This window comes from Enhydra lutris, unplaced genomic scaffold, assembly GCF_002288905.1.
Source record: "Enhydra lutris kenyoni isolate GAN:26980312 unplaced genomic scaffold, ASM228890v2 scaffoldscaffold80, whole genome shotgun sequence".
Lineage (NCBI taxonomy): Eukaryota > Metazoa > Chordata > Mammalia > Carnivora > Mustelidae > Enhydra > Enhydra lutris.
The window spans coordinates 2,411,974-2,435,297 of NW_019154164.1; the positions used below are offsets into that span (position 1 = coordinate 2,411,974).

The 23,324-nt window shown below is 36.9% G+C and overlaps 1 pseudogene; it reads left to right on the forward strand.

Annotated features, from left to right (window-relative positions):
- Positions 1–318: 318 nt before the first annotated feature.
- Positions 319–23,324, forward strand: part of LOC111160966 — a 78,153-nt pseudogene continuing 55,147 nt past the window's right edge.

Genomic DNA, 23,324 nt, shown 5'->3' on the forward strand with positions numbered 1-23,324 from the left:
CACTGGAATGTCATTTCCTTAGAGAAGTATCTTCTAATCTACCAGAGGAGGCCACAGTCTCTCCATGATAGTATCTTCGCTCTAGTGCCAAATGCCTTTCCTTCATGACTCATGTCTCAGTTTGTAATTATACATTTATTTGTTTGTGGGATTATTAGCTTATCTGCCTCCTCTGTTTAACTACAAATTCTATGAGAGGATGTGACAGATCTGTCTGTGCTCATCAAAATGCCCTTGGTGCCTAGCACAGTGCCTGGCAAACAGCATGTACTCAACAAATACATGCTGAATAAAGGACCAAAAGAAAGCCTCTAAATGATGAAAGAACTTCTTAAACTCAGAGCCTTGCACTGGAAAAGTGCCCATGCTTTCTGTGTCCTCCTCTTTAAGGCAAATGCAGATAAAGTGCAATCAAACCGAGATAACTTTAATCAGACTTTTCCTGTCCAAGTGCCATCTGTAATTCTTGACGAACAGGTAAGACTCATCCAGAATGTGGGAATTCCTTTTTGCTTAATAGCATTTCCCAATAGCTTTCTAAATAAAGTTTTAATATTCATCCCCTTTAAATGGGTACCATAGCACCACTACCCGCAGAAGTTTCATGTAAAAGTAAGGAGAAAGTTAGGTTATCTTATTTTTTTAAGTAGGCTCCACACCCCATGTGGGGCTTGAACTCACAATTCTGAGATGAAGAGTCACATGTTCTACTGACTGAGCCAGCCAGGTGCCCCAATATCTTCCAAGGTGAAGATAAGAATTCTAAAGACATAGAGATGACAGACAGCATAGAAACCAAGTGTCTGAGTTCAAATTCTAGCTTCATTTTCTATATTTGTAACCCTGACAATTTATTTAACCTGAGACTCAGTTTCCTCATCTCTGAAAAATGGATACTAATATGGACACTAGTATTAGCTACTAATAGTTGTTCCGAAAATTAACTTAGTTAACATATGTAAAGGATGTAGAACAGTGCCTGTCATACAGTAAGTGTTCAATAAATATTAGTTGTTTTTTTATTATTATTGCTCAATATATATCACGAGCCTTGTTCCAAAATTCAGTATTTATGATCCAGTGAACATACTATCTAAACCACAGGGTAATGCAGTCCAAATTCGCCACTTTTATCCATTCAGTGGCTTTTCAATTAAAGGGATGTAAACTCACTTTGCAAGAATTTTTCCTCTATCCCCATTCCAGTAAACTAAAGGAAAATAAGAACATCATAGATTAGTCTTTGTTCCCTCCTTCCCTACAACTCTCCCAGGCCTTCACCTCCCACTCACCTTCAGGAATATCTTCCAATCACTTCATCCATTTTTAAAGGGAGGATTCTGTTCCTCTGTGTCTCCTGCAAGAACTGACAAGATAAGCTGACAAGTCTCAAGCAAATAAGCTTATAGGGGCCACCCACATAGATTTGTTTAGTTTGCAACCAACTCATACTATTTACCCACAAAAAATATCTTTGGTCTTACCCAGCTGTGTTTGAATCAGCTTAACTTCCAAGGAGGTTAAATTTTCAGATAAAAAGGAAGCATCATTCTTTCCAGATTATATTCAAAGAAATACCCATCTGCATGTCAGGGCCTGCAGAATGCCACTGTGTCTGAAAGGATGGCCTAAGACACCTTCACATATTGAAAAGCAGGGGACACAAGGCTAAGCCCTGGTGATTTTGTTAATTAAAGGTCTTAGGGACAGAAGGATAGTTGCTTCTGAACACTTCCAAGTTTTGTTTGTTTAGATAAGTAATGATAATATAGGATATGACATGATGCATACCGAAAGAGAAGTATAGACAAATTGCTCTGCCTTCATAACCCAGAGGAAACTGTAACCAGGGCTTCTAGCAGACTTTTTATATTCCAATCCTAAAACACAAACTTTGGAATTCAAAACATGCTTTCAATAGGAAGATTTACATTGTAGCTCTTTGGATTTCTGACATCAAAGGAGGTGTGTTCAGTGCAGAGACACACATCTTACTTTGTGAACAATTAATAGCAGAGTTATATTGGTCTTCATGTCTAACAGTCTGAGTTGCTGCTAACTTGCTATGTGTCCTTAGCAAAACCTTCACCTCTGTGGTACAGATATTCAACCTTACAAATGTTTTGAGAGACTCAAATTAGATAAAATACAAAAATGCTTTGAAAAAGTTTCAGGCCCTCTACTGCTGCCTGGTATTATTACCATATAAACTGAAGTCAAGAAAAATTTGCTTAACTCGTAATACTGAGTTAGTATATACGCTGTTAATTGATTTTATTACTTTTTTATTTTAAAAGGTCATGCATATCAACTCCTGTTCCTAGAAATATAACAGATTGGACATCTTTAAAAATCCATTAAAACCTCCAAGAAATTCTGGATAAACTATAATAAGCATGCTATTAAATTCAGTTGATCCAACTACAAAGTTAAAAATATTCATGTATATGATCCCAAGAACAAGAGCAAATTTTAGAGGCAGGAAGGAAGGGAGTGAGAAGAATTGGGGGAAGAAGAGAGATAGACACATGCGCACATACAAAGACACGTAGAAATCAGAGAGATAAGCCAATTATAAAATTGCAGCTGCTTAAAAGAGATTAACTAGTATTAAAAAATCCAAGCTATTTGGCTTAATAGCCAATTTAGAGAAAGAATTTTGTATACTGTGGATAATGGGAATTGAGATACCACATAAAACTAGGAATCTAAAAGTTCCACACCTCAGTGAAATGACAGACTGGAAAAAAAATCCACCCACTAGCAAAGACAGAAAGCTAAAAAGAACTCTTATCTGTTCCAGCTTAGCCTTTGATGGAAAATATCTCCTCTGAGAATTCAAATACACAGGCCTATAACAGGTTTGTGTCTAAATACACACTTTTTGCATGTCCCTTAAAATCCAAAGCTAAAAAAGTAACTTAACATGGCACTAAATTAGTAGCTCTCTGATGTGGCTAGCAGAAGCAAATGCCAATTTCTGTGAAAGAATGAGTCTGCTGGTGGGTATTAAGGAGGACACATATTGCATGGACCACTGGGTGTTCCATGCAAACAATGAATCATGGAACGCTACATCAAAAACTAATGATGTATTGTATGGTGACAAACACAACACAATTAAAAAAAAATAATAAACCATGGACCTCCACCTAATGGATTTCTACAGATAAAGCCCCAGGCATGTGACCACACAACCTCAAACTATAAGGCAGTCAGTCCAGTTAGCCACCACAGTTAGCAGATAAAAAATAAAATTTAAAATTAGATCCTCAAGGATATGAAATACTGAAATTAATGGATACTGAATAGAAAATACAGAAAATGCATATTGAGAAATTAAAAATAACAATAATCAAAACTTAGTCAAGGAAAATGACATCATTTTTAAAGGCCAGCTATATTTCAAAACCAAATAAAACATCTAGAAGTAAAAAAAAGTGAACTGTGGGATTATGGACACTGGGGAGGGTATGTGCTATGGTGAGTGCTGTGAAGTGTGTAAACCTGGCGATTCACAGACCTGTACCCCTGGGGATAAAAAGATATTATATGTTTAAAAAATAAAAATAATAAATTAAAAAAAAAAGTGAACTAAAATACTAAGTCTCAATAAATGGACTAAGCAACAGGATAGACGCTAATAAAGGGCAGATCTGGGAACTATTAGATCTGAAAAATATTACCCAAAAATGCAGTTCAGAAAGACAAAGAGATGGAAAATATTAAAAGAGAGGTTTAGAAACATGGAAATAGAATGAGAATGTCCAATGGATATATGATGGGAGTCCCGGGAAAAGAGAATTCTGAGAATGGGGGAGAGACAACAGTCAAAAAATCATGACTGATGCCTTTGGGTCTAAGGAAACAGAATGAATCACAAGCAGGATACATTTTTCAAAGTCCGCATCGGACATGTCATAGTGAAACTGCACAACGCCCATCCAAAAAGATGTTATAAACAGCCAGGGAGTGAAGACAAAATATTTTGTGTCAATGACTATTAAACTGAGAGTAGACTTCACCAGAGCAGTAACAGAAAACATGACAGGGTAATAGTAACTTCAAAATACTGCCAGGATAGAGCTTTTAACTTAGGATCTGACATTCAGATTAGCTCTCATTCAAATTCACCTTTCTGAAAAACAAAAATGGAGAAAATTTACATAAAACAGACCATGAAAAAGGAATTAAAAAAATATATTCTTTTTAAGTAGGCTCCGCGCCCAACATGGGGTGTGAACTCATGAGCCCGAGATCAAGAGCTGCATGCTCCACCAAATGAGGCAGCCAGGAACCTCCATGAAAAGGGAACTTCAAAGGATGTACTTTGGGAATAAAGAAAAGGAAGACTTCCAGAAGGAAGGCTCAAGACACAAAAAGGAATGAGTAAAGAACAAGGATTTATATAAATATAAACAAATGTTAATTGAATAAAAAATAATAGTATCTTACTAAGGGAGTAAAAAGAAAAATAATACAAAACTAAAATACAGGACACTGGTAACATGTAAGATGGAGATAAAGTGGTCAGAGTCAAAGCATTCTAAATCCTTAGATTGTTCAAGAGAAGCCTAAAAATGGTGACTAACTTTAGACTCCATTAAATATTCATCTTAAATTTTTAATAGTGTCCACTAAAAGAATGGAAATAGTGCATTTACTTCCAAATTATTAGAAGGAGCAAGAAAAATGTATAAAGGAAACGATAAATATGTGGCCATCTGGTCAGAAGCCTGGAAAGAAAAGGACTGGCAAACCAGAGACAGAAAGGTCTGGAATAGAGGCATATGAACATATGGGAATGGGCACTAAACATAAACATTTTGTGTATTACACATTAATTCCCAGCAGAATGCATTCACCATGGAAGACACACTGAAAAACACAACTGGACAAAATAACTCCACCATTGTCATCAGCTACCCTGGAAATGGCATATTGGACCCATGAAGAGATCGGCAAAGGGAAAGGTTATATACAGGCCTTCCAGCATATACTTCCACTTTCTAAAGCTAGTTCAGCTAGTGATGCCTCTGAATCTCTATCCTTTCACACACCAATGCTGAACTCCTGTTACAGCTCTGTGTCTCATAGAGACCAGCAAGCCACTTAGCGGCAAGTCACCTACATCATACCCATTATTTTGAGAAAGGTCAGTGGCTTCTTCTCACAGGGATATATCTATCTTCCAGGAATGGGCTTGCCTTTCCCGACTGAAAAGCCTCAGCCAGCACTGCCATCCAGAGGTTGAAGGAAGGCTCAATCCACGGGCACAGAATCCTACACAATATAGTATCCAACATATCACCAGTGTACAACGATTCAAACAAAGAAGGTGCAGAAATGACCCCATGACCATGGTATCCACAGTCAATATTGCATACTGCACTGCCCAGAGGGAACTGGCTTTACAGAGCTCTGGAATAGTCTTCTAAGGGCACAGCTAAAGCAAAAGCTCAGATGCAATGCCCTCTAAAGGAATGCCATCTTCCAAGGCGTGGTAAATGTATTAAATTAGAGACCTCTAAATGGTATTGTGTCCCCAGGAGGAAGGCTAAATGAGTCCAGAAAACAGGGGTTCAAAGCAGGAGTGGTCCTTGTACAATCACTTCCAATGAGGAGGACTTTGTGCTTTCCATCTTTACATTTCTAGGTTCTACATGGTGGGAGGTCCTGGTCCTCGAGGGGGGTGAACTTTTGTCAGTGAACATGTTTTTTACACTTTAAAAAAATAGCTATATTGAACTATAATTTGCATACAATAAATTTCACATGTTTTAAAGTGTACAAGTCAATAAATTTTGACATATCTACACAAGCATGAAACCATCACTCCAACCAAGCCATGAATGCATTTACCTCCCTCAAGTGTTTCCTTATGATTCTTTGTAATCCCTCTCTTCCGCCCTTCTTAACACTTCCCACCAAACAACCAATGATCTGTGCTTGTAACTATGAACTTGTTTTCATTTTCTTGACTTTTATATAAGTGGAATCATACAGTATGGATTCTTTTTTTTTTTTTACTTTATTCATTCAGCATAGAGATTCATTCATGTTATTGCATGTACCAAAAATGAATGTACCAGTTTGTTCATCCATTCACCTGTGGGTGAACATCTGAACTATTTCCAATGTTTAATAATTGCATGTAAAACTGCTGTGGATATTCATGTACAAGTAATTATAAGGAGATATGGTTTTATTTCTCTTGTGTAAATACTTGTGAGCAAAGGTGTACATTTAACTTTTAAGAGAAGTGGCAAACTGTTTTTCCAAATGGCTGTACAATTTTACATTCTCTTCAGCAGTGTGCAGATACCCAGTTCCAGCATATCCTTGCCAACACTTGGTGTCATGAGTCCTTTAAATTTAGCCATTCTAGGGACGCCTAGGTGGCTCATTTGGTTAAGTGTCTGCCATCAGCTCAGGTCATGATCCCAGGGTCCTGGTAATGGGAGTCCCAAATGGGGCCCCCTGCTCAGCAGGGAGTCTGCTTCTCCCTCTCCCTCTGCCTGTTGCTTCCCCTGCTTGTACTCTACTCCTGTCATATAAGTAAAATCTTAAAAAAGAAAATAAAGTTTAGCCATTCTGACAAGTATGTAGTGGTATCTCATTGTGTTTTTAATATACATTTCCTTAGTGACTGATGATGTTGAGTATTTTTTTATGTGCTTATTTACTATCCATAGATCTTCAGTGAAATATACTAGTTCAAGCATTCTGCCCATTTTATTATTAGATTGTTTGTACTTTCTACTGTTGAGTTCTTTATATGGATAAAAGTTCTTCATCAGAGGGGCACCTGGGTGGCTCAGTGGGTTAGGCCTCTGCCTTCGGCTCGGGTCGTGATCCCGGGGTGCTGGGATCGAGCCCCGCATCCGGCTCTCTGCTCAGCGGGGAGCCTGCTTCCTCCTCTCTCTCTGCCTGCCTCTCTGCCTACTTGTGATCTCTCTCTAAAAAAAAGTGAAAAAAAAAAAAGTTCTTCATCAGATATATGATATGCAAATATCGTATCCTAAGTCTGCAGCTTATCATTTTATCCTCTTAACAGTGTCTTATGAAGACTTATAGAAAATTTTGAATTTTGATAAGTGCAACTTATTTTTTTTTCTGTTATGGACTGTGCATTTGTTGTATCTAATAAAGGATAGTAAATTTTTCTCTAAAGAACTAGAAAGAAAACATTCTAGGCTTTTTGGACCATATGGTCTCTGTCACAACTGTCCAACTCTGCTTTTGTGGCATAAGAGCAGCCATAGATAATATGCAGTGAATAAGCAAGGATATGTTCCAATAAATTTTTATTTATAAAAACAGATTGTAGGTTGGATGTGGACTGCAGACTTTTGTTTGCCAGTCTTCCACTTAAGAAAGCTTTATATTTAGGTCTATGAACCATTTTCAGTAAATTCTTAAATGTGTTACAAGGGATAGATTGAAATTTATTTTTACATATGAATATCCAATTATTCCAGCCCCATTTGTTTAAAAGTCTCTCCTCAGGGCACCTGGGTGGCTCAGTCGGTTAAGATCTGCCTTTGGCTTAGGTCATGATCCTAGGGTCCTGGGATTGTCGGGTTCCCTGCTCAGTGGGAAGTCTGCTTCTCCCTCTCCTTCTGACTCTCCCCTCTGCTCATGCCCGCTCTCTCTGTCTCTCTCAAATAAGTAAATAAAATCTTTATTAAATTTATTTTTATTTTTTTAAGAGCTCAGATTTTTTTAAAAGGTTTTATTTGTTTATTTGACAAATAGAGTCAGAGAACATAAGTGGAGGGAATGGCAGAGAGAGAGAGGGAGATGCAGGCTCCCACTGAGCAGGGAGTCTGGCATGGGGCTTGATTCCAGGACCCTGGGATCATGACCTAAGCTGAAGGGAGATGCTTAATCATCTGAGTCACCCAGGCACCCAAATAAAATCTTTTAAAAAGCAAAAAAACAAAAGACTCTCTTTTTCCCACTGACTGAAATCTCATTGCAATATTATTGAAAATCACTCTTACATACATATGTATGTGTCTACTTCTGGACTCTTCATTTTGTTCTGTTGACCTATTTGTGTATCTTCACACCAATGCTACGTTGCCTTGACTAATACAGGTTCATAATAAGTACTGAAAACAGGTAATGTTCATCTTCTAATTTTTGTTCTTCCTATTGTTTTGGCTACTCTAGGTCCTTTACATTGCCGTGGTAATTTTAGAATCAGTTTGTCAATTTCTACAGAAAAAGCCTGATGGGATTCCAATAAGCATAGAGCTGATTCCATAAACCAATTTTTGGAGAGCTGATAAGGTTAACAACTTTGAGTCGTACCCATACACTCTGGCCACCAAGAAATGGGCTACCTAAATTTGCATCATGGACCTTGGCTGACCATCAGGCTATATAGCTCCTCAGGGTCCACCAGCACATTTGTGCAAAGGCCACACTCTCTCTAGGCTGCTCCTAGCCAAAATTCAGGCACAGTAGAGAAACACACACGGGCCTATTCCTGCAGACCATGGGTATTCTCTAACTGGCAGGAATTCCTAGTCCAGGAATACCCACTGCCTTGGCCAAAACTTTCTTAGAATAGCACTGCAGTATGAGACTCTTCCTTACTCATACCCCTCTTTCTTTCCTTTCTTCGCACTCTCCTATAGGGGTCAGACTTACACCACTGTAGGAATACACTCCCAGTCTACAGAGCCCTTCCCTTGGTCTTTCATAGATATTTCACCTAAGTCTCTTACATGTCTAATCCTGCCTTGACATCTGCTTCCTGAAGAATCCAGAGTAGCACCTATGGAGAAGATTTTTTGGTTTGCACTACTACTTAGTTAGAATTTGACAGTGCTCTACAGTGCAGGAAGGAATTGAGCAGCACATTTTCTTGGTAGTGATAACTAACTTATTAAATCCTTCCACTTACATGGTATAAATGCAACAGATGGTTGCATAATAACATTTCATTTCAGATTGGCGCCCAGCATCCATTTTCTTGCCTCTCTTCCTGATACAATTTATAGTTCCTGAGAAACTCACAAATTCAGCAATTGTACATGTTGTTTGAGGAATATTTCACATTACTAAACAATTCATTTTATCCCTGAAGGTATATATGCATCTGTCTAGGCATGGCATGGGTAAAATTTAATTACCAATTCTTTTCTTTGGTTATTAATGCATATCAAACTATAATTTTTTGAGTAATATCACTTTATGTAGTTAATAAGGTTTATTTATATTTGAAAAATTAAAACATTCAAATCATGTAATTTTGACTTAAATGTGTGATAATTTGCTTTTTAACTTTATCAATTTTGTTTTATAAAAGGTAACTTAAAATATGAAAAATAATTTAATTTTTAATTTATTTAAATACATAAAATTCAAATTTTACAAATTTTGAATACATTTTTATTTTAATCCTTCAAGTCAGAACTGCAAGGGGAACACAGATTGTGTGAAAACCTTGATTACAACATCCTAATAGAGATCTCTTGGCAACGAAAGCAAGAAAAATAGAGTTAATAAAACAAATATATACTAGCTTATGAAGTATGTATGCACTTATTACTCACCCAAACACCACCGGACTGTAAACAAAAAGATATGTAAAATAATAGTTCCCTCATTTGGGGGCATTTTACTAATTTCCAGCATAGAAAACAATTGTTACACATGTATGTTTTGATCTTACCATTGCGAAGGCGAGTTGTCAGAGAGTATTATTTAACCTTTTGTTACATCTATATGCAACTTTTCAATATGTATAAAAATGGTACACCTCCTTCTGTTGGTATGCTTGTTCTGGGAGCTGCAAATGTGGGGGATAGGCATAGCTTTCATTGTGAGTGTGGAAGGATCGAGTAGGCATCTTATCAAAAGCTCCTAGCATTGGGTCTTCCTCTTCAGCCCTTGATAAAAGTAAGAGAAGGATCAAAGTTACCAGGAGCAAAGAGAGCTCAAGAACGACCTCTTCACTCATACCTGTGATGATTTCAAGGTTGGGGGAAAGGAGGACCTGATAGATATGCAGCTTTAAAAAGGCTGCAGGCCATGGTTCTATGTTTTATCATTTTCCTTGGTCTTATCATCTTCTTTCAGATCAGGAGAGCTCCACCCTAGCTGCTGATTTCCCCCCGTGAATTTAGCTTTACCCCCCCACATATGCAATGCTTTTGGCTCCTTTATTCCACATAAGTCAAATTATCAATGACTTCTGCCTGTATCTGAAACGAGAACTCAGTTATGCCTGTGTTTTCACCACCAAGTATGTCTCTACTCTATTCCTACCCGCAGAGTACTTTATTTTTTTGTCACAACCGTTTCTGTCTTAAGTTATTTTTGTATAATCATTTTTAGGCGTTTCAAGTGGGGCACAGGGAAGATGAAGGCATAAACTCATTGTACATCTTTTTCTACATTTTGACTACTAAAGACAAATCTTGGTACACATTTATTTGTATTCATATTTCTTCTTTTGTAAATTTTCTCTCATAGATTTTGCCCATTTTTTATTAGGATGTTATTATGTGTGTATTTTTCTAATTATCACTGATCTGCAAAATTTCTTTACATATTAAGTGCATTGACCCCTTATCTGCTATATTTGCAAAAAATTTACCCCAGATTGTCATTTGCTATTAAATTTTTGATTCATTCAGATGGACAAATGTTTTTTTTTAAGATTTTTATTTATTTATTTTGAGAGAGAGAGAGAGACAAAGTGAGAGAGAGCATGAGAGGGGAGGTCAGAGGGTGAAGCAGACTCCCCATGGAGCTGGGAGCCCAATGTGGGACTTGATCCCAGGACTCTGGGACCATGACCTGAGCCAAAGGCAGTTGCTTAACCAACTGAGCCACCCAGGTGCCCCAAGATGGACAAATGTTTTAGTTTGTATATGTTTATTTTTAAATTATAAATAGTCAAATTACAATATTTTTTATAATTATTATCTCAATTTATAGCCTATAATAACAATATATTCTATAGTTCTACTGTGGCCATGAGGTTTCTCTCAATGTTCCCTTGACAATATTAAGAATCCTTTGTTTGAAAGATCTTTGCTGTCTGTGTTCCCCCTAAATAGTGGCAGCAAATTAAGGAACCTACCAATTTCTACCTACAGTGCATGTTCAAAAGCTACATACTGTAGCTCCATTATTCTGAATCCCTCCATTATGACTAATTGAATCTACATGCACAAAGACATTTTGCACAACAGCTGGAGAATTAAAATATTAAACTCCCACTGCTGATCACTAATTATTTTCTTTCTCTCTTCATGACAGATCTCAAATTGTCAGAATGCAATGGCAATGTACATTACAAATAGGAATCACATTACTGTGAATTCAATTTACACATATCTTTATAGGAGAAAGACACTAATCATGACCTACCAAAGATAACACTGTAGCCTAGAGCATTCACATTTAATCCTTCTTAATGAAAATAATGCAGAAATGTTCCTGAAGTTTCAACAAAGTGCTCTCCCTGTGGGAGTCAGCAAGTACCTGTTGGTTTCCTTCCCTGTGGAATTTTCACTTAAAAAAATGTGACTTAGCTAAATTTAATAGTCACATCTCAGATTGTTTAATTCTCAGCTTCATTGTCTTGTCTACCTTTCAAGGTTTTATTTCTCTGTTTTTTTTCCCCAGGCTTCCTTTCTTTTTCATGGAGTATAATGGAAAAATCACTCGATTTAGAATGAAATATCAAGCATTAGAATCCAAAATAACAATTTCCAACTGTGTAACCTTGGTCCAGTTATATAATCCTTCTGACCATCATATCATCACAAAGCTGTTGTGACAATTACATGAGATCACATATGTAAAAATATCAAGCCTAGCACACAGTGACTAATCACTTACTGGTATTGAATCCAAATCTAAATTTACCCATTGACTTTGGAATTCACCATGGTTCAGTCCTAAGCTCTCTGCTCTTTCCCTCTAAATTCCACTTCCACGTACTACCTCTTCAAAGTCTAACTGGCACCCATCAGATCTCTTCCTTCATTGACCCCAAAAGAGTGGTCCACCTTTATGAGGCAGCAGATTTATTACAAAATCAACATACAGTTGTTGATACTTTGTTTTGGGTGGGGTTTTTTTGATAATTTGTTTTTCAAATATTTCCCACTGTGTATGTTCAATTGCACCAACTAAGATGATCCACTTGTGGAGTTATAGGCCACGTCTTCAGTTTTTGGAGGAGTTGCTGTGAAGCATAATACAATGAATGTGGCACTCCATAACACACAATGTTTTACATATCCCTCCTTAAATAAATGTTTCAGCATTCTGTCTACTTACAGATTTGATTTAACTAATATGACAGCCTCATCAATCAAAAACTATAAAACCATTCTGCTTTTTCACCAGCTTCAGTGATGTGAAAGTATACTTTTCATGCTATGCCTATGCATAGGAAGGGCCAGCTAAACTATAAAGGGGCAAGAAAGGAGACAGCCAGTCCGCCAGCTTAGTGAGGCATTACTGGTAAGCAATGAATGAGAAAGGAGTCAAACAAGTTGTGGCGGGGGAGTGATGTGTAGGGAAGTTGAAAGAGGTCATTTTAAACTATAGTTCTAATAAATAAAGGATAACAGCTCATGTTCATTGACTACTCTATCATCCTTTTTCTCCTTGAAGTTCGTATTTGACCTCTATGCACCATATAAGCAGGCCCTCACCCTGCTGCTTCCCTGCCTGCTGCCTTAGCAGCTATTAATAAGCAAGGATCACAGCTATGTCAGCAGCATCAGGGGAGTGAGTAACAAAAAGAAAGGAAGGAACTGAGGTAAGGTGTAAAGGATATATAGTCTGGGAAAAAAGATGCCAGGTAAAGTTGTGGCTCCTGGGTGGCTCAGTTGGTTAAGCCTCTGACTCTTGGTTTTGGCTCAGGGCATGATCTCAGGGTCATGAGATCCCGCCCTGTGTGGGGCTCCAGGCTCAGTGTGGAGTCTACTTGAGATTCTCTCTCTCTCTCTCTCCCTCTCCTTCCCCTTCTGCCCCTTCTCCCACTCATGCATGTGCTCACTCGCTCTCTCTCTCAAATAAATAAATAAAATCTTTAAAAAAAGATTCCAGGCAAAGTCAAGGGTATAGGGATTTTAAAGATCTCTTGTACTGCATTAAGAAGTTGTTTTTTAGAGCTGCCCTCAGTGGTTGAAGGGGGCCTATACCTAGGATTTGACCACATCCTCTTTTATGGATACTGGTAAAACAATGGATGTTCTAAGAGCCAGATGAGAAGGCTGAGAAGTTTCTTCTGAAACACACCCTTGCCCTCTTCTCCATCTGCTGATCTCTCTCCAGTATTTTCCTTTCATTCTTCTCCTCAACTTCCCATTTTTGTCTACCATTCTGCTGGCCTGTTTGTTAAAATACTCTTAAGATTGTTGTTAATGAAATTCAACTGAGTAAATTTTAAAGATCTTATTAGACTTATTCAGTGATTCATGAATCAAGCAGCATCCAGTCTAGCAGATACAAAGAAGTTCTGAGGAACTGTACAAAATGAAAGACATTTATAAGCAGAAGGGAGCAGAAACAAGGAAATTCTACTAGGCAAAAAACTGGGCTGGTTATTGCAAGATTACTCTCTTTTAGGGGATAGCAGGGGCCTATCAAGCAGATTACTAAACTAGTGCTAATCAGGAGATTCCTGGTTGACTGGATTGAGATTCCAGTTATGGAAAAGCTGAAACTGTAATCAAGTCTAGGTTTGGTGACATGGAGCGTAGTATAAGTGACTCCATTTGGGGCTTGTTGTCTTATTTTTAACACTGTGAAGGGCAACAAGGCAAATGCAATTGTATTTTGTCTCTTGCCTGCAGCCAAGTGTGAACACTAAATGGATCATGGGTCCAGCTATACTGGGCATGAGCTCTGTGAACTACATCTAACTTCTATCCACTCAAACCCCACAGTTTAGGACAAAGTTGGTGAGGGTAGAAGTGGGAATCCATCTGCTTTGAATATAAAAATCAAACCTAATCAGAGAAAAGAGATGGAGTTATCCTGAAAAACTCAACACATACTGTATGGGATATAGATAAAATGATCAAAGAAAGAAATGTAGAAGAGAAGCATGCTATCAAGAACTTATGTAAATATTTACTTTCCCTGCAAAAAAGACTTCTGGTCTTCTGGATATAGGACTATTTCAGCAAATATCATTCTCAAAGCCAGCACCACAGTTCTGGATTATAGTTAGATTTTTTTTTTTCCTTTGCCTCCCAAGAAGCAACTTCATTAGCTGATAGCAAAAAGCATAGCATATAAGGCATAACTGAGAGTATACATTAAGGAAATCGTTATCGACATTGTGAAATATTCCCTTCCTCACCCAGAAATGTGAGGCCACATCAATCAGTCAGATTTCACAGATGATCTATGAGTGATCCAATAAATGCAAATAATATTAGAAGATAGGAATAATTGATATATTCTGACCTGAAGAGAGAGCTATTTACATTATGATATGGTTTATCAAAATACTCCAAAGGGAGGAAAGTGAAAGACAATCTATTTCCTCATGCTTAATTTATGCAAAACATCAGATTAAATGAGCCTAAATAATTGAGGCTACTTACAATTGCAAAGATTTCTAAGAGGACACTAGGGACTTTTGAATGGAAAGTATAAACCTGGGTAAAAATGCTAGTAAGTCAAAGAGTTAATAACAGATAACAGCTATTAAGTGCTTGGCCTGTTTCAGGGACTTTTTGAAGCAATATATACATCATACATACATACATACATACATGTATATACACACATATATGGATACATATATAGATAGATACATATATACATTTCTATCTATATGTATGTAGATACATATGTATACATGACATCTCTTTTTATCATCAAAAGAATTGAATGTGTATGTGGTAGATATTCTTGTTGGCTTTATTTTATAGATAAAGGAAATTAAAGCACAGGGAGAGACTGTGTAACTTGTTCAAGGTCATGCAGTAAGTGGTGAAGTCAAACACCTACAGTCTGGCTCTGGAGATCAAGTAGTTAAATGCTGAACTGTAGATGGGAACACAAGAACATTGAAGAAGGGAGACCAGTTAGGAGAACAGAGTCAACGTGGAAGGGTAACATGCTTGCAATGATGATAGATGTAGTAGGAATTTAAAAGATTTATAGGAGAGGTAGAAGAAGAATCAGTAGAATTCAAACACGTTATATATGAAGGACGAGAAAGAATTGTTTAAGTTGACTAAGTTTTAAGTCTGAGTAATTTGGTGGTAATGTTAACTAACTGAAGAGAAAGGAACTATAGCTGCTTTATGAGGAAAGATGGGTTCAATTTTAAATGCATAAAATTTTAAATGCATAAAATTTAAGGATATTCTGTGTATAAATAAGTTCCCAGAAGGCATGTAAACATATAAACCTGGATCCTAGAAACAAATGGGGACATACATGTATAGAAAACTGATCTGGGGACTGAATCTTTGAAAAATCTATAATGCGTGTATACAAGATGAGTCAGAAAGGGAAACTTATCAGTGCTTACCACAGAGGTAAGAGGAGAATGAGGGGAGCCCAATTCCAGAAACCAAGAAAATTTTCCAGCAGAAGGAGGTTTTCAAAAGTGTATAATGTTTCAAAGAAACTGAGCAGCATCAGGACTGAGAAGATGTAATTGTACTGTCAGAATGGCGTGAAAGATAGTTTCACTAAAGTGGTGAGGGCGGAAGACATATTACGAGTCACTGAGAACAGAGAAATATTAGTGGAGATAAGAGATGATACACAACTCTTTCATGACATTCATTCCGGAACCTGAATGTGAATGATAAAGCAGAGTTTTAGGAAGAAAACGGGGTCAAATAAGGACTTCTTTAAGCCACTGACTCTTTAAGCACACATGTAGACAGAGATAAAGGAACCAGTGGAGAGAGATATTTAAAATAAAAATCAGAACAAATAATTTATTTCCTTTCCTGAGAAGCGATGAGGGTAGGATTAAGATCACAACAACATAAAGGCAGAAGATGATGACATCAAGATGAATGCTTTCCAAATGCCAGTTCATAAACTGATTTCACAAGGACGGTGTCAGAATCACCCTGGGAGTTTATTAGAAAGATCAGTTCCTGGGCTCAGCCCTCACAGGTTCTAATTCTCTAGGCCTTATTTGTGGCCTAGAAACCTGTACATTTAAATATTAACACTGTTGCATAGGTATAGATGAGAGGTTTTTCACCTCTAGCAGACCAATGCCTCCTTGTATTAAATACTTTGTAATGTCCTCTTCATGAAAACCATAAATAATATAACTCATCTACACACAAAATTTCAAAATACCAATATAATGCCGTAACAAAACATAACAAGAGAAATACCAGAAAAGGGCTTCATTATATGATACTATATAAAGATTATACATCACATACTTCACTATGTAAATGTTTGGGCATGAAGATACTGAAGGACATAATGAAGTAGTTACATACTTGTATCTACTTAAAATGAAGAAGTTTGGCTTTCACGTAAGTAAGATAATATTGAATTGAGTATTTTCACTACCTTTTCTTTCTATTTGACATTTCAAAATAAGGGCTATAGAAACAGATCCATAAAATTGCCATGTGTGTGTGACAAAATTGCCTTGGATATGCCAACTATAAATGCAGACTAATATAGGGATATTGTATTGACAACTCAAATGCCACCAGTGGGCATTGACATTGATTAATTACACAATTTTTTGAAATAAACAGCCCTAGATGAAGTTCTAAATAAAACAAAGTCATATCTCCCCTTGACTTATCTACAGCAGTTGCATTTCTGGAAAAGTCAGCATATATTAAAACTGTATAAAATACGTTTGCATTAATATAAAAAACTGGAGTTATATTCTAGGCCCACATAATTTTAGGGTTTTCCCTACATGAATATCTGAGGGCCATTTGAAAGTCATATGAGATACCGGGAGAATCTTCATTGTGTAGGCTTGTCCCATGTACTGCAGGGTAATACCATGAATGCCTGGTCCCCACCCATCAGATGCCTGTACCATCCTCAAGCACTGTGACAACCAAAAGAAAATACCATTCCCTCCATTTCTAAAACATCCTCAGGAATGGGACTGCCTACCTGGATAACCACTGCTCCAAAAGAAGATAACAGAGGCTGCAAGATTAAATGCCTTTTGGTATTTCACAGATCCTAGAAATAAGGGAAATGTATGGATATTAAGCAATAGGGTCTGTGGGGCTCGTGATAAACTAGAGAAAACAGGCCTTGCCTAAAGGCATTTACAACAAAAAAAAAGTTTTCAGTATTATACAAACATATGTACTTACTTTTCAAATGAATGAATTTAACTTGTAATGCAAGGCTAGCATGTATATGTAGCCTTACGTCATATCCACAGTTTAACAAAAAGCATTCTTTAAATATAAGAATTCATCCTTAAAGAAAAGTGTCCAAGCATCAGCCAGAAATGAAATTTTTAAGATGAATTTTTGATATTTAAGAAATTGTGACCACCAATGTCATAATCAAACTGATTAAAATAGACTAGAATAGAAAATATCAGAGCACATAAGGCTAAGTATTATTTTGTCAAGAGTGTATTTCAGGTGTGTGTGTGTGTGAGAGAGAGAGAGAGAGCGCATACCGGGCAAAATGCAGACTATATTTTACTGGGCGTCTTAATATAAACGACTTTGGAAAACACTGCGGTAGATAAGTGATAATTGGGGGTGCAGAAGGATCTTTCCCAACCACACTGTACCCACCCAACATCGTGATCTTCTTTTGCATATTTGTTAGGAGCAGACTTTGGAATCAAAGAGAATAGGGTTTGAGTTCTAGCTGTACCCCTCAAGTTCATGACTATAGGCAAATTACTCCAACTCTTTTAGCCTCGGTTTTTTTATCTATAAATTCGACGCTCCCTGGTGGTCTAGTGGTCAGGATTTGGAGCTCTCTTTATCTATAAATTGAAAATAGTAATGTAATATAAGATTTTTGTGATAATTAAATGAGATAATGCATGTCAAATGCTTAGTATACCAGTTGGCACACAACAAGCAATAAGTGACACAGTAAGTAATAATAACCAACATATAAGGTTTGCCCAGTTGATCAGCAAAATATGAGATATAAATGTTAGGTGTTTAAATATGCATCAAATGTTTTTTTCCTTTTCTAGAAATATTATTTGAAATATCTAAAGCCATCATCTTTATATTAATCATCTATTGCTCTGTAATAAATTACTCTGAAATTTAGCAGCTTAAAACATTTATTAGCTCACACAGATTGGGAAAATCAGGAATCTGGGATCAGCATAGCTGGGTGATTCTGGCTCAGAGTCTCCCATAAGGTGGCAGTCAAGTCATGACTAGGGATGCACATACGGAAGAGACTAAAGTACTCACGATCACTCTTAAGGGAGCATTGGAGGGAGGCCGCAGGTCCTTGCCAGGCGGGCTTCTCCATAGGTCTGCTCATGACTTGGCTTTCTCCAAAGTATGTGAGCCGAGATCGAGAGAGAGAACACCAAAGATAGACCCCACAGTCTTGTATAGCTTCATATCTGAAGTGACATAACATCATTTGCACCATATGCTATTGGCCACAAAGTCTAACCCTGGTATAATTTGAGAGAAGACTACACAAGTGTGTGGATACCAGGGAGCAGGAATCATCATTGGGGGCCATTTGTGAGACTGGCTATCACAATATTTATTGAAAGTCCATCCTCTTCAAGTAAATTTTTCATGCAAATATGATATTTTTCCAAGCATAAGTAATTATCGCTCACTGCCTGAGTTAGCATTAATATAAATTTGAGGAGTCATCAATTTTGTTAATGATGTGTAACACCAGCTTACTTAATAAATCATATATAACTATAAGGCAAATTTTGCATAATCTTAGCATTATCTTTCTTTTAAAAAACTGAACTTTAGTAAAGGTATTTTAAATATGCCTCTATGTTTTCCACCACATAATATTTGGTTCCTTCTTAAGAAAAATTACTTCCTCTAGCTACACTTTATTACATTCTAAAAATAAATGTTTGAAGGCAGGCTTCCTTTCTTGGGCATGCAATCAGATAGTAATATAGGGTGAAGACTTCAAAAGTAAAAATCAATGAGGATTTTTTTTTTTTACCATAAACCTTTTCAGAGATGATGAAAGTAGAATGTGAAATGTCAATACTCTTAATGCCAAATATTTAACAAACTACAATAATACATTAGAGTAATTGCAAAAGATGACTTTAACCATAATGTAGATATGTTATCCAGGTAATGTTAATGAGAATAAATAACCAAAATCAAGCTAGGAGACCAATACTCCCTTATAAAACAAACAAACAAACAAAAAACCCACATTAATTTCCAGGGAGTCATCTAATTTATGAAAATGCTTATAGTTATGAAAATGTTTGCAGTTTTTTAAATACTTTAAATATTTATTTATTAGGATTTTTTTGAGAAAGAGAGAGAGAGAGGAAGAGAGAGCGATATCCAAAGCCAGCATGCATGCAGGGATAGGTCAGGGGAAAGGGGCAGAGGGAGCAGGAAAGAATGTCCCAAGCAGGGTCCTGCTGAATGCAGAGCAGACACAGGGCTAGATCTCATGACCCTGAGATCATGACCTGAGTTGAAATCAAGAGTAGGACATTCAACAGACTGGGCCACCCAGGCCCCCCTGCTTGTACTTACTTTTTAAATTTGATTTTTAATATAAAGATTATTTTGTCTTCAATACTGGTCATTGCATATTTCAAACTAGTTTCTGAGTTCATTCATTTTTTTTTAAAGATTTTTTATTTACTTATTTGTCAGAAAGAGAGAGAGAGAGAGCACAGGCAGACAGAGTGGCAGGCAGAGGCAGAGGGAGAACATTCATATTTTTAAAGTAGTAGATCACTCTGGCCTTTGGCAAAATAATGTTACTGACTCTCCCCTCCCATCTGATCTCTCCCCTTCACTCTTGGACTTGCTTTTTTACCCTGTGCCCTCTAGTTTCCACACTTGGCCCATTAAAATGTTTTCTGACACTCATACTGAGGCAAAAATGACTGAAAAAATTTTAAAAGTACTAAACACATGTGTATCCCCATGGGGTAGTGTAGTCATTGAGATAACACAAGTAAACTGCCTATCAGAACTCCTGATACAGCTTAGACAATTAATTGTAAATTTCCCCTCTTTTGCAGCTTTGCACTTCACTGACTAATAATATTCACTCACACTTTTAAATACTAACTTCTTGCCAGTCACCCTGCTTAACACATTTACATATGTATTATCTAATTGAATCATCACAACAACCATAAAAACTAGGTACTAGGTATTATTCTCATTTTACAGATGAAGAAACTGAAACTTAAAGCTCGTCACAGCTAGCCACTGATAACGCCAGATTCAAGTTGAGATCTTTTTTGATTCCTGGATCTTTTTCTAATCCTCTACTCTTTATCCTCATATTTACATTAAACCAGCCCTATACTACTTGAGAGCTTTGCTTATTCTTTGGCTTTTATCCCCTGCCCACCCTCTACGAGGGTACAAATTCAAAACACCACCACACGCGAGCCAATGTAACTGCAGATAACAACAAAGCAATGGATATTGCACACAAACTTTTCTTCAACTCTTTTATTTCCCATTGAAAATCACTCAATAGATCAAGTTCACAATGGCACACACTCCCATTGACATTGTGATTCCGGATCTTTTAGTTTACCCCTCTCTTTCTTAAGAAAGTGCAGAAATACAAGTATGGCAGAGTCTGCTAACCATCCAACAAAACCAGTTAGCCTATTTCCCCAGAGGAATAGGAACAAACAACTAGACATCATATTTCCAAACCTTTCTTGAAGTTAGTGTGGGCAATATGGCTAGTTTTGGTCAACAGGATGTGAATTAGTGTGATGTGTATAATTTCTACATGATCTCCAATATGCTAAATGACAACAACAACCGTAAATCTTTGCTTACCCCTAAAGTCTAACATGAAATGTCCAAGACTCAGTTATGACCATACTGACAAAGGCAATTCTTCTGGGTAGCAATGGGCAAACTTTTTCTATAAAGGACCAAACAATAAATATTTTAGGTTTTGCTAGCCAGATAGGATCTTTGTTGCATCTACTCCATTCTATTGTGGTACAAAAGCAGTCATAGGCAATACATACACAAATGAGCATACCTGTGTTCCAATAAAAATCCATTTACCAAAAACAGATGGTTAGTGGCACAGATTTGACCTACTAGCTATGATTTGCTAATGCCTGTTCTGGTGGGTAGTAGAAAAACAAGAAAAAAGAGACCTCAGAGTCCCTGAATGTCCACCAGGCAGTCTGGACCACTGGTATCTAGATTCCTTGTTAAATGAGAAATTTCTTTCTTCTGCAAGTCACTCAACTGGGGGAGTCCCTTTGTTACAGCATCTTTAACTTTATCCTAACTAATATAGTGAGTGATAGAGATTGATTACATAAAGCTTGGATGTGCCAAGAAAAAATGTAAGTAAAATCATCCAGTGTGTCAGCATTTTATTAATAGTTAAATAAACAAAAAAATACTGGGCACATACTTTCTAAACTGATTGCTGCGAGTTCAGGAACCAAAAATGCCAAAGGGGAAAGCAGCTGCTGGATGTGATCAGCTTTACCTGTTTCTAGAAACCCGAATTACCAGAAAACTTGGGATCACCTTTATTTACATTTTTTAAAGGAATCTAAACTTTCAGCTCTACTGCTAAATTTCAGTTATCAAATAGTAGGAGGATAGGAGATATGTTTAGGGGAGACAATCTAGGACTCCCACCCTCAAAACCTAGGTCATATGATAAAAGCAGTGGCCTACTTTGCCTCCCTACGTAGCTATCCTTATTAATGCAAGTATGCTAAAAGGCCACACCAACACAATTCTACATACCATGAGTATACCTTCCCCACCATGTTTGTTATTCATTCAACAAGTAAGTTGACAGACTCCTAAATAACCTTTGAATTCCTTGTCAGAACTGATAAATATATGAGGAAACAGCATTTTCCTCTTCACTGAGTAGGCTGCTTTGCAGAACAAATCCACCTTGATGGCATTTTTCATCATGTATAGTCATTGCTAAATATAACCATACTTCTGTCTTACTGAGGAAGCAGATTTAAAATGCATATTCTCAGGTATTACTCTCAAAGTGTCTAGTATAGCAAATCTAGTATGGAGCCCTTAGAGTATATTTTTAAGAACCAGATGATCATAATGTATCCAATGAGCCACTTATCCATATACTCAGTTTGGGAAACATTGTTGTAAAAAATTACAGGAAATATACAGTTTGACCCAAGCTTGATCATTGCATAGGATATTTGTCACAACTTTCCAAAAAGACACATTAATCTATTAATAAATGGCCTTGGAATGTAATTATTAAATCAAATAAAGTGAAAAATGCTTACAATTTTTCTTCCCTAAATCTTCTTTTTCCTATTTACCCATCATTGTTAGATGAACAACTAGCTTCCCATTCCCTCAGGCTTATAAATGTTAACTCTCTCCCTGGCGTTTTTCATAGAAAAGATGTCCTCAGCTTTTATTTTTCTGGTACTTTCAACTCCTAGAAAGAAGGGATTATGGTTCTTCTGTCCCTTTATCCTCAATGCTAAGTATAATGTTTATACTTTCAGACATTAGTAACAATGATAATATTTATTTTATTATATATCTGATAAGGATTATTATCCAGAATATATAAAGAACAATTACAACTCAGTGATAAAATAATACAGAACACAAATTAAAAATGAGCAAAGGAAATAATAGACATTTCTCCAAAGAAGACACACAAATGGCCAATAGGTACATTAAAAGATGCTCACCATCATTAGTCACTAGAAAAAGGCAAATCAGGACCATAATGAGATACCACTTCACACTTACTAGGATGGCTATAGTAAAAAACATAACAATAATAAACGTTGGCAAGGATGTGAAGAAATTAGAGCCCTCATACACTGTTGGGGGAAAGACAAAATAAGGTAGCTACTGTGGAAAACGGTCTGGCAGTTCCTTTTTTTTTTCTTTAATTTTATTTATTTATTTGACTGAGAGCACAAGCAGGTGGAATTGCAGGTAGAGGGAGAGGGAGAAGCAGACTCCCTGCTGAGCAAGGAGCCCAATGTGGGGCTCAATTCCAGGACTCCAGGATCATATCCTGAGCTAAAAGCAGTTGCTTAACCAACTGAGCCACCCAGGTAACCTGGTCTGGCATTTCCTTAAAAGGTTAACCATAGTTGGCATATGAGCCAGCAATTCTGACTGTATACC